The sequence below is a fragment of the Agelaius phoeniceus genome, chromosome 1 (assembly GCF_051311805.1).
Source record: "Agelaius phoeniceus isolate bAgePho1 chromosome 1, bAgePho1.hap1, whole genome shotgun sequence".
Classification (NCBI taxonomy): domain Eukaryota; kingdom Metazoa; phylum Chordata; class Aves; order Passeriformes; family Icteridae; genus Agelaius; species Agelaius phoeniceus.
The window spans coordinates 123,241,582-123,252,282 of NC_135265.1; the positions used below are offsets into that span (position 1 = coordinate 123,241,582).

Consider the following 10,701-nt stretch of genomic DNA (forward strand, 5'->3'; position numbering starts at 1 on the left):
TTTTACCAATTTAATGCCTAATTCACAGGCATGTGCCATTAGCAATGGATAACTCACTTCCTGCCTGCTCTAGAGTGCTTCAGAATATGATCATGGGTGCTCAGACCAGTTACATTGTCTAAATAAATAACAGCCACATATCCAGGATTCCTAGATTTTCTTTTTCAATGACCTCAAAAAGAATCTTTCCCTTCTGAAGCAAGGTATGTGGATGGATATTGCCCACAGATGTGGTGAGATCATTAAGACTTCTACTTTAATAACTTGCATTTAGATCTAGCAAACTAGTACTCAAAATTTTTAGCTACTTCTGTTGCTTTATCTGTGAGATGTGTAATATGCAAATGCTGTGCCTTGCTGCAACTCCTATAACCTTTCCTCAAAAGTGAGGCCTTTTTATAAAAAAAGCCCTATTTAAAACCCAGCCTAGGAATCTATTCCAAGGTATCTTCACAACATTTAATGATGGGTTTGGATTCCAGGAGAGAATGGCTTATTGATATAGCCCTTTACCAACATTACACACTGAGGTGAAATATTGCCTTACATACTTTTCTCTTGCTTGTTCTCATGTTCCTCCAGACTTGGTGACCAAAAAAAGGCCATCTGAACTATCACAGAAGTTTCAGAGGAGTTGACTAGAAAATTGTGCAAGAGGCGGAGAGAAAGTTCGATCTAATCTGTTTCTACTCTGTGGCCAGGTCCCAGTGGACATGTCCTTATGTTTCATATTCTGCTTGTTCAAAGTCTTCCCTCAAACACATAGGGATAAATGAGATACTAATTATTTTGACATGTATTACTAGGGGCTAAAATACATTTACTCCCTATTAGGTTAGCCTGGGGTGCAATAAAACCTAGTCTGGACCTGAGAATCCTGTTTCAGAATGCTCATTGATTTGCAGATAACAGGACAGTTTGAAGAAGTGCTGACAAAATCCACCTCAGCTTGACCCATCTTGAACTGATGCTTTTAAGTACTCATGGAGATCCTACACACTTGATATGGAGCGGAGAGAAGGAAACGGAGTTAAGAAATAGTACCACACATCAAACTGTCCATAGTCTCACTGTTCAATAACACTTCTAAGATATATGCATGATTACAAACAGAGGAGGAACTCTAAAAAGATTGGAAGACACTCTTGCACATGGTAGAACAGGCAGAAACTTTCCTGGAACAAGACCTGGTACAATGGAAAGATCTAGGGCATCTTTTTAAATGCCACATATAAGATGAGGGGTGTGTGAAAAACAGGCATGCCCATATGTGAGTGACCACTTATAACTGGCAGAGCCACAAATTTCACAAATTTTGAGAACCTTGGACTGTAGTAGTGTTTTCTTTTCTTTTTGCATAGTATACAACAGTAAGCTAGATCTGGAACTTGATAGTGATCTTGCAATGAGATGATTTTTGATGATTGCCTCCAAAACTTTATTTGCTTTTTTCATTGATTCAGGCAAGTGCCAGCAAACTGTGTCCACTGAGACAGAGAATAATTCATTAAGCTATGTAAAATATCACACAAAAACTTGAGCAAAACGTAGCCACTTTGGTGTTCTGACAGCTACCATACCAATTTTAATAAAGATAGTCCTGATCCTATATTGAAACTCCTGTGAGCCCCATTGAATTCAGTTATCACTTTTGCATCATGTTAACATGAAGAATTTAAGTCAGAGAAGAGAAATAATTATTTTTAGAGCTTATAAGCTAGCTTTACTTGGATAGATTTTCCTTGGGTAAATATCTTGACTAAATTTCAAAGTCTGGTTTCTAACTGAGCTATATTGGAGTTTTAAAATATTCCTCACATGTTAAGAACTGTTAACATGCATAAGATATTGCTTTCTTCTCTATCTTAATAGAACTAAAGCATTGAATAATTATTGAATAACTTAGATATTGTTAAAGAACTCCTATTTCATTTAGAGTATCTCTTATACTATGTATCACTTTGCGGAATGAAAGACAAAACCAGGGAATAGTCATTTTTACAAATGGACCATCTTACAAAGAGAATGGGAAGAGTGATGCTCTTTTCCTCAGGAAAGCACTAGAAAAGATAATGAAAATAAAACTAAAAATAAAACCTTCATAGGCTAAACTATTTAAATTATAAATATCTATGAGGAATTTTGTAGCATAAAATGACAAGAACAAAAGTATGTCGTTCAAATGAGATGTTGGGAGAATTTCACACCACCAAATCAGACTGAAAAAGGATAGGATAATTATTAAAATAATTTAGATTTAACTGAAATGTATAAAGTCAATATCTCTATTAACTAAATGTTTTGCTAGCATACAAAATTCAGATATAAAACATGAAGGTAGAACTACCATATTCTAAAGAGATTTGATCTTGGGTTTGGACATGTGAAAAGAAAAGAAAATATGACGGACTGAGGGTTGGCTAGTATATAATCAGCACATACAATTTCTTTCACAATGTAAATATTAGGAGACTGGAGGAAAGGCAATAATGTGGGACAGAATGATGCAAAGTTTGGAATTGTGTGGCAACAGCCTGTACAAATCAAAACATTTTTGAAAATAAGTGAGTTTGTGCATCTTTCCTTTGTGAAATCCTAAGGACTTCCATGGGACACTAGATCTGCCATTTATTTAAATAGAAATAGAAATTTGACTGAAAGGCCTTCATAAACTTGCCAAATAGTTCCGTAAGGTCTTTTGAATAGATCTATATTAAACTGGCATGAGTAATCACTCAAGCCATCAAATCACTTGGCTTGTATCCTGACCCTGTGGGGCAAGAGACTAAAATACATGAAAACTATCTAGGGGGGAACTTGATCTTCAAAAGAGTTGGAGTAAAACAACTGTATGGATTCTGTTTAAAATTTGCTGCAATCTAGCTCTGGTGATTCACTCTAATGAAAGATTTATTTGTCATTATGGCTATGTAGCCATACTCAGGATTGAACCCTAAGAGTTGAAAAGGTTGACAGTGGAGCTACACTGTGGACATCAAACACAGAATTATAACATAGAAATATTTCTTCAGAAAAGCAGTTCTTAAAAAAATCAGGAGTCTTCATAAGATGCAATATCTATCTGTCTATCTATATATCTATGTATCAATTGGAGATAGGACTAGATCACCCTTTAAGTCACCTTCCAACTGAAACTCTCTATGATTCTATGATTTTATGATATTAGGGCGTTTGATGGTGAACTCCATGTACTCAAAGAAAATATTTCTTCCAAGAGGGCATTCAAAGAAATAGGTTAAAAATGGGATTTGAAAGAGAATCAGCAATTCTCTTAGTAAAAGGTGATGATATAGGTCAGTATTGAAATGACCTGGACAGTGAGGTCAAATGGTATTTGGGAGAGTAGAAATTTTTAGACCTTATTTAAAGTCCTTGAGGATCAATTAATTTTCAGATATACTATGTGGTCATGTGGTCACACAACCAGCATAATTTACTCCTGTCACAATGAGTATGACATTTTGCTAAGAAAAAACACAGTCAGTAAAAAGGCAGAGATATCAAGTTCACGGTACTTTTTTATAAATATGCAAATATATGGGTCTGTCAATTTAATATATCTAAGGAATACTGGTGTATATTGTTTGAGTTCATTCAAAATTTTTGACTAACAAGATGTACAAACAAAAAGGCCTGCTAAGTACTGAAAAATTTGGCTGAACTTACATGATGGAAACAATTCAAATATAAATTTTATTTGGGGAAGCTGAAACATGGCAAAATTTTTTTCATACTGTTGAGGGAAAAATATTATTCTAGTGAGAATATTAATTTTTTTAGTGGCTTATTCTCACCATAACAAACACGAATAATATAGTGACAGAGAATATGTAGTTTAAGAATTTTTCTCATCTAGTGCTAAACTCTGCATCTTGGCTGCTCCTCCTAGGATCTCTCTGTAGTCAGTGGAGAGAAATAGAAATTTTAAGGGGTAATTTGTCTCATGTAATATATAAATTGCTGTAGGGATGAAATGATAATGACCTGAAAGTGTGTATCTCCACTTAAGGAAAAAAACAGACATAGATGACTCTATTCCTCTTCAGTCTCTTATAGCTACACCATGATCATGGCTTCAGCTCCTGAATATTTAATGGTATTTCTGCAGTATAAAAAGGTATCCTAGGAAGGCAGAATCAGGTGCTTTCTGAGAATGGTGAGATTTTTTTCTTCTAATTTTGTCTTGCAAATTGTCTAGTAATTTTCTAGTAGAAGTATCTAGTTTTAGATACAGAACCATTTGAACACCATTCTTTGAAGCCAGGAATGGAGGTTAGTGTAGTGGTATGTTTAGTGTACTCGCTGTACTTTATTTAGAAGCTATCAGGAAATACTGAAAGGCCTTGGTTCTAAATACCAAACATAAAAAGGATTAATTAAAAAAAAAAGAAAAAAAGAAAAAAAAGAAAATAAAAAGAAAATGCTTATATTAAGTTTCAGCTTTCTTGTGTATAGAAGTCTTTAAAGATTTAGTGAAAATTCATAAACTTTGAAACAGAGGGTACCAGTATCAATTTTGGATGGTTTTGAGCAGAAGTAATTAATATAAATCAACAGTATACATTTGTGTGTGGAAAAAAAGAGAGAGAGAGAAACTCAGGAGATGCAGAAGAGTGAAACGAGTCTGGTAAAGAAATAAAATATTTGCTTATTTAAATAAATTGAACCAACTGTACCTCAGGGGGAAAGATGTGAGATAAAAAGTAAGAGAACACAGTGAAGTTGAATATAGGCTTATTGAGACATCCCAAGCCGAACCCTGACTTGTGACTAACTTAAAGTATAAAACATGAACTGAATCTTGGAACAATGGTATTGGGGCTTATTATGAATATTGACTAACAGTGTGAGATATGTCAAAAGAAAGAGAAAAGGAGATTGAATTCTACCTGAAAAAATATCAGGTATTCCAGGATGGAGAGGTATTTGGGGGCAGGCAGTGAGGGGTATTTTTCTATGCATAGTCACTCTCGAATGTATTGCCAGGTATGACACTTAAAGCACAAATAAGAATTATTTAAGCTGTAAATTCTTTGGGGTAAAGGTTGGTTCTTCCTATCTGTTTGTACCCTGCCTTGACTAATAGATGTTTATTTTTGTATGTAAATAATAGCAGAATTTCCTTACGGAGTTATATATATATATACACACATATATCTATATACACACAAAAAGTCTGACCTATAAAGTGGACAATTTCGATAAAATTCCAGGCTTTACTACCACCTTACCCACTGAAGTTCCTGAAGGATATAGCCTACTCCTTTATTTCACTTCACAGTTCCTGCACAATACAACAAGGCATTTGTGATAAGATACATATCTCAAATGTTTGGAGTTGGGGAATAGATTCAAACTATTCAGATTGTGTTGGTCTGTAAAATTGGTTGGAAATCTCATGTGAGAACATTGTTCTCATGAGATTTCTGGTACTGTCTTCTGTGAATCAGATCATAAATACTGCAAGAACTTTTTTTGTTTCAGACATATTTCTGCAGTTCTTTTCTCACAAGATAATTAGAAATATGGAACTGCACATAAATGAATAATAATGAAAATAAAAAGTCAGCAAATCATTGGAGAAATTTGATAAAAATCAGTTTGAAATTTTGGTAAAGACTGAAAGACTTTCTTTCATTCCACTGCTGCTTGGTCATTGTAAAGAGTGCACCCTCATTTTTATTCACACTTAACACGTGTTGCAGTACATCACTAATACTCCATCTATATGTATATGCTATCAGTTTATTAAGGTTTTAATTATATAACTTTTCATGTTGGGCTTGTGATCTTCTCTTTGTGTCTTTCAGAACAGTTCTATTCAATAGCTTTTGATCTTCTGGGAGCTTAAGGACTGAGTTGCCACTGATGCTGTTTGCCAGCAGCAAAGGGAACTTGGATATGGCCTGACCATGGAGACTGATAGGCCATAAGATATTAAGCTCCCACCAATTTCTATTTTCTCTTTCAAAGATTGCTAACCTCATCTCCCCAGGGACTGCAACTGCTGCCAGCCTTTAAACCAGCAGGAGTAATATCTGTCTCTAATTCATAATTACTAGGTCTCTGCTACAATGAGCATTGTTGGTGCTTGCCTTTATTTAATTAGTGAGTATGTGCATTTGTACTGGTGAGAAGTACAACTGGGTGGAAACATAACCTCATTACTTTAAAGTTATTTTTCTATTTCTCTTTTTCCTGCATCTTCCTGTTGCTATACCCATAATAAACAGCAGATCATTATCAGTCGCATTAATAAGATTCAATGCTGTGCATATTTTTCAACAAAATTTGTATTGCAAAAGAAACAAGGATAGCACCTTGTAGAATTGAAACAGACAGTCTGTCCCTGGATTTTTACCTCTTCCCTGTGCCTATTCCCTATTATTAATGTATATTATTACTTCAAGTATGTCAGAAAAAGAGACAAACAGTCAGAGGCAGAAATTTCTCCCTAATTCACTCTGCCTAGCCAGCAAAATGTAACACAAAATTATTCAGGGGAAAAATACAATTTTCTGTCATATCTGCCATACACTGATAACAAAGCTACAGGCTAATATGTTTTGATATTTTTGTCACTCGTTTATCATGTGACCTTTCATGCTATCATTAATACAGCTGAGGGACAGAGCAGATACACTGAAATAAGGGTGTGGAGAAGTCAGATTGCTTCTCTAACAACTAACGGTCAGTCACAGCAATTTATGCTTTTCTTCAGTATAGCATTGACTGAAGAAGAGAAATTGTTATTAAAATTTGATATTACTGTCTAGGCTCTGCCATATAGAATTTGCAACTTTTAGCTATAATGGGAATACTGGGAGGGGGAAGGCTTAATAAATTTCCCTTTGAATTATGATATTAATACAATACAACATGCTTGCTCAGATATTCAAGGGATATACAAGTGGAAAAATCATATTCAGGACACTCCAATGCTGCATATTAGTCAAAGTCCAGAGTTTTTATATCAAAGAAAAATATTTTAATAACATTGATGCAATCACCTTTCATTGGCTCAATTAAAACAGTTGCCTTTGTCATTTCTGTTTATTTGTTTGTTTGTTTTCAGAATTCCAGTTACTAATCGTGTTGCATAGTATTCAGCAATATTTTCAGGACATCCAAGAAAGTGCAATGTGTCTTTTTTTTATGTCTGTGTGTCTTTTATGATAAATGATACCTGGGTTAAATTTGCATTCGGCTTTACACCATTTCTGACAATAGTCTAGCTTTTTATGTTGCCTGTGGAGTCTACTTTGTTAAAATTCCAATATAAAACTAATTTATATTTGACATTAATGAGTTAAGAAATGTTTTATACAGTATATCAGAGCTGAGAGAGAACTTTACAGCATTCTAGTAAAGCAAATTAGTGCTGAGTAGAACCATTATGTAAAAAATGAAAAATCTTTTACTAATCTAAGCTGCTTTTCTTTTCAAAATCTTGTGATTTTTAATGTTTATATTAAGAAAGAACTGAAAATTTAACAGACTTTTTTTTCTCTTTCACATTCTGTGGGGGAATTGCAATTGGACTAGTTGGAAGAGATCTCTTTCATCAGTGTGCATGCCTGTGCCAGGTCAGAGTAAATCTTTATATTAATTTATAAAACAATATTGAAATACTTTAATTATTTAAAACATTAAATAATGTTTTTCTTGAGGATTACTTCTTTGAGTAATATTTTTAAGTGCACTAGAAAATGACCTTTACATGTGAAAAAAATAAGTAAGGATGAGCTTTAAATAGAAGGATTTTTAAATAGGTCCCAGAGAGAGCCTTGTAGGCTTGAAATGAATCTTTTTGCATTAGATCTGATTGCAAAGTGAAAGTTTAAATTTGTTATTACAAATTTAAAGACCTGATTTCCAGAAAATATATGCAAATTAATAATTCAATTTGCCAAAATATAAGTTGACTTAAATTTGACTACTTCTGTCAGTAAATTTACACATGTTGGCAGAAATAAACCCTAAATATATTCATGAAACCAGAGGATGCATTAGCACTACTTAGAAATATGATTTGATGATTTCATTACTTAGTATTTTGTAAACAAGCCCATAACATGTATTTTTAAACACTTTTGGTCCATTTGTAGTCAAATGGACTGCATACGCTATGCATGTAAATGTCTTTTTATAGATACATGCATATATGTATATAGAGTGAATTATATATAATTTCTTAGTATCTGATTCATTTGTATGGATAGTAATGTCAGATAAATAAAAAGCCTTTTAAAGTCCTGCAAAGTCTAGGATATTCTATAGAATATTTTTATAGGAGGTAATGTATTTTTACCTTTTAGTGTCTCTGTAACAATGTTCTTAAGCGTGTTCTCACTGTATTATTATCACTTCTAATTTTTGGTAATTAATAATAATGATTCCTGAAGCAATTAATAAGAAATAATAGATGCAGGAATAATGCTGATGGTACAAAGATTTTAAAATTATGTAAACCCATCACAAAATAATAATGTGGTCAAAAGACTCCTGTAAATATGCTAGTCAAGTGCAGAAAAATTACACTAAAATACTTACCCATTAAATTAAAAGCATCTTTCATACTATTCATGTAGAAAAAAAAGTAATTATTTCATCTCAGATGATAGCCATAGAAGAGGAATATCACAAAGTGCATTCTTTCATTACTGCACAGTTTATTACAGACTAAGCAAGACATTGGCTAAGTGGACTTCCCTTTTACCTCCCTGCCACTAACAACAGTCCTGACCTGGACATGCAGCCTCTTTCAGGATGAGAAGAAAATGTGTCCATGCATGCTTAGTCTATACCACCCTTGAACAGCTTATATATCAAGCTGAATTGTACTGAGTCTTTTTCTTTTTCTTCTTTTTTTTTTTTTTTTTTTTTTTTTAATAGGAGAATGTAGCTGTAGTGGAGGCTTCGGGGAGGTGTGTTTGTGACTGCTATCAACAAAGGATTCAGCTGGACTGAGAGCCTCCAACCTGTTTAATGTGATGCTGAAGGGAAAATTTGGAACCTTAATCATGGAATGAGCAGCCTCCACATTTACGTATTTTATAATTTACATTTTGCTCAGTGTACTCCAAAATATGAAAATAATAAAGGAAAGGAAAATGTAGAAAAGGAAGAAAATGCTATTTTATTAAAAGGTTCCTACTGAAGTGTATTTGAAAAAAGGGATTTTTCTCCTGCAAACTGGAATCAATTACAAAAAATATTATTGATTGCTGAAGCACACGTTAATAGCACAAATGGCAAAATTTTGTTCATCTTTCCAACTTTGTTCGAAGTGTATGTGCATGTTTTAAAGTGGAATCACTTATTGCTTTAATATTTGCAGCAAATTGATTGCAAAGCTATGAAATAAGAATCTTTCATTTCCTGTTTTCCTACCATAATGTTCAACAAAAACATACAAATGAACAAAAAAGGAAGGGGGATTTTAAGGCTGACATTCGTGTTTGCATGTAAATAAAGCACAAGCCACAAACAAAGCCAGCAATCTCACATACTTGCCTTCAGTGGTAAAGGATGGAAAGGCTGCCTGCTACCAATCAGCAAGTGGTTGCTATGGTTACAAGGTCAGGAAATATGCCTTTTCCCCAGTTGTCCAAGGCTTGCACATGTCACTTCTGAAACTATGAATTTTATATACAGGTCAGGAGATGCATACCAAAGAAATAAACAGTGAACTGGACCATAATGACAGCTAACGTTCAAACGTCCTTGAATTTTTTAAATTTCTATCCAAACACATTTTGTCATTTTGAATGGGTTGGGGTTTTTTTTTGTATAAAATTGGAGCAATTCTTTCCTGTAATGAAATTTTGCAAAGTAGGTACAAACTATGCCTCATTATTATAAGCTGCATCAATAACTTTCCTCAGAAAGATGCTTATGTTCTTTCCCTTTATTTTTTTAAACTCTTTAAATTACAGCTTTGGAATATTATAAGAATATAATTTGATGCAACTTAAGAACTCAGAATAATAACTACTTTCTCAAAAACATATTTAATAATGCTGTATTTATCTGTAGACAAGATGGTGGTTAAGCTGTTAATGAAATGCAGATGGTCCTGTTTTAAAATACAAATGCTTCTTTACTCAATATGCTAAGCTTTAGGGGAGTTTTAATGTAATCTCTAAAGGTTGAGAATGATATAGTATTTGTAAAATGAGTGAATTGTGAAAGAAACCTTGATTGTTTATGTGTCGTTGAAGAATTTACTAGGAAAATTAGTCAAAGGCCTCTCGGGGGACTTAGCATTTTGCTACAGATAAGGTAGGTCAAGTAAATTTAGTGATGGTTATTAAAGGGTCTGTATTATTTTTGCTTTGTATTCCATAGTGGTACATAGTAATCCTTTCTGTATTTCAAACATTTTTAAAATCTATTCTTTATTGTATTATTATTTAAGAACTGTGATAATTGTTTTTGAACTTTCAACTAGGAACTGCTAAATGGACTTAACAAAAAGTGAACAACGAATTTGAAGTGTTATTTATACAATTGCAGTTCGAACATTAAGCTATGTTGCTTCTCCTCAAATGTGCATTATATAAATGTTATAGTCATGTAATTACAGCTTGCTTTGTATATAGTTGTTTCTTTTCTAACTGGGGAATGTACAGTAGAAGTACAGCATAGAAGTGTGCAGCATTTTAATAACACAGTACG

The 10,701-nt window shown here is 33.4% G+C and overlaps 2 long non-coding RNA genes across 2 annotated transcripts in view; one reads left to right on the forward strand and one right to left on the reverse strand.

Annotated features, from left to right (window-relative positions):
• Positions 1 to 10,701, reverse strand: part of LOC143696122 (uncharacterized) — a 77,849-nt gene that overhangs the window by 22,717 nt on the left and 44,431 nt on the right. The window lies entirely within an intron of this gene.
• Positions 6,663 to 8,951, forward strand: LOC129128318 (uncharacterized). The gene is made up of 3 exons (XR_008535273.1): positions 6,663 to 6,711; positions 7,567 to 7,607; positions 8,917 to 8,951. It is a non-coding gene; the product is annotated as an uncharacterized LOC129128318 (long non-coding RNA).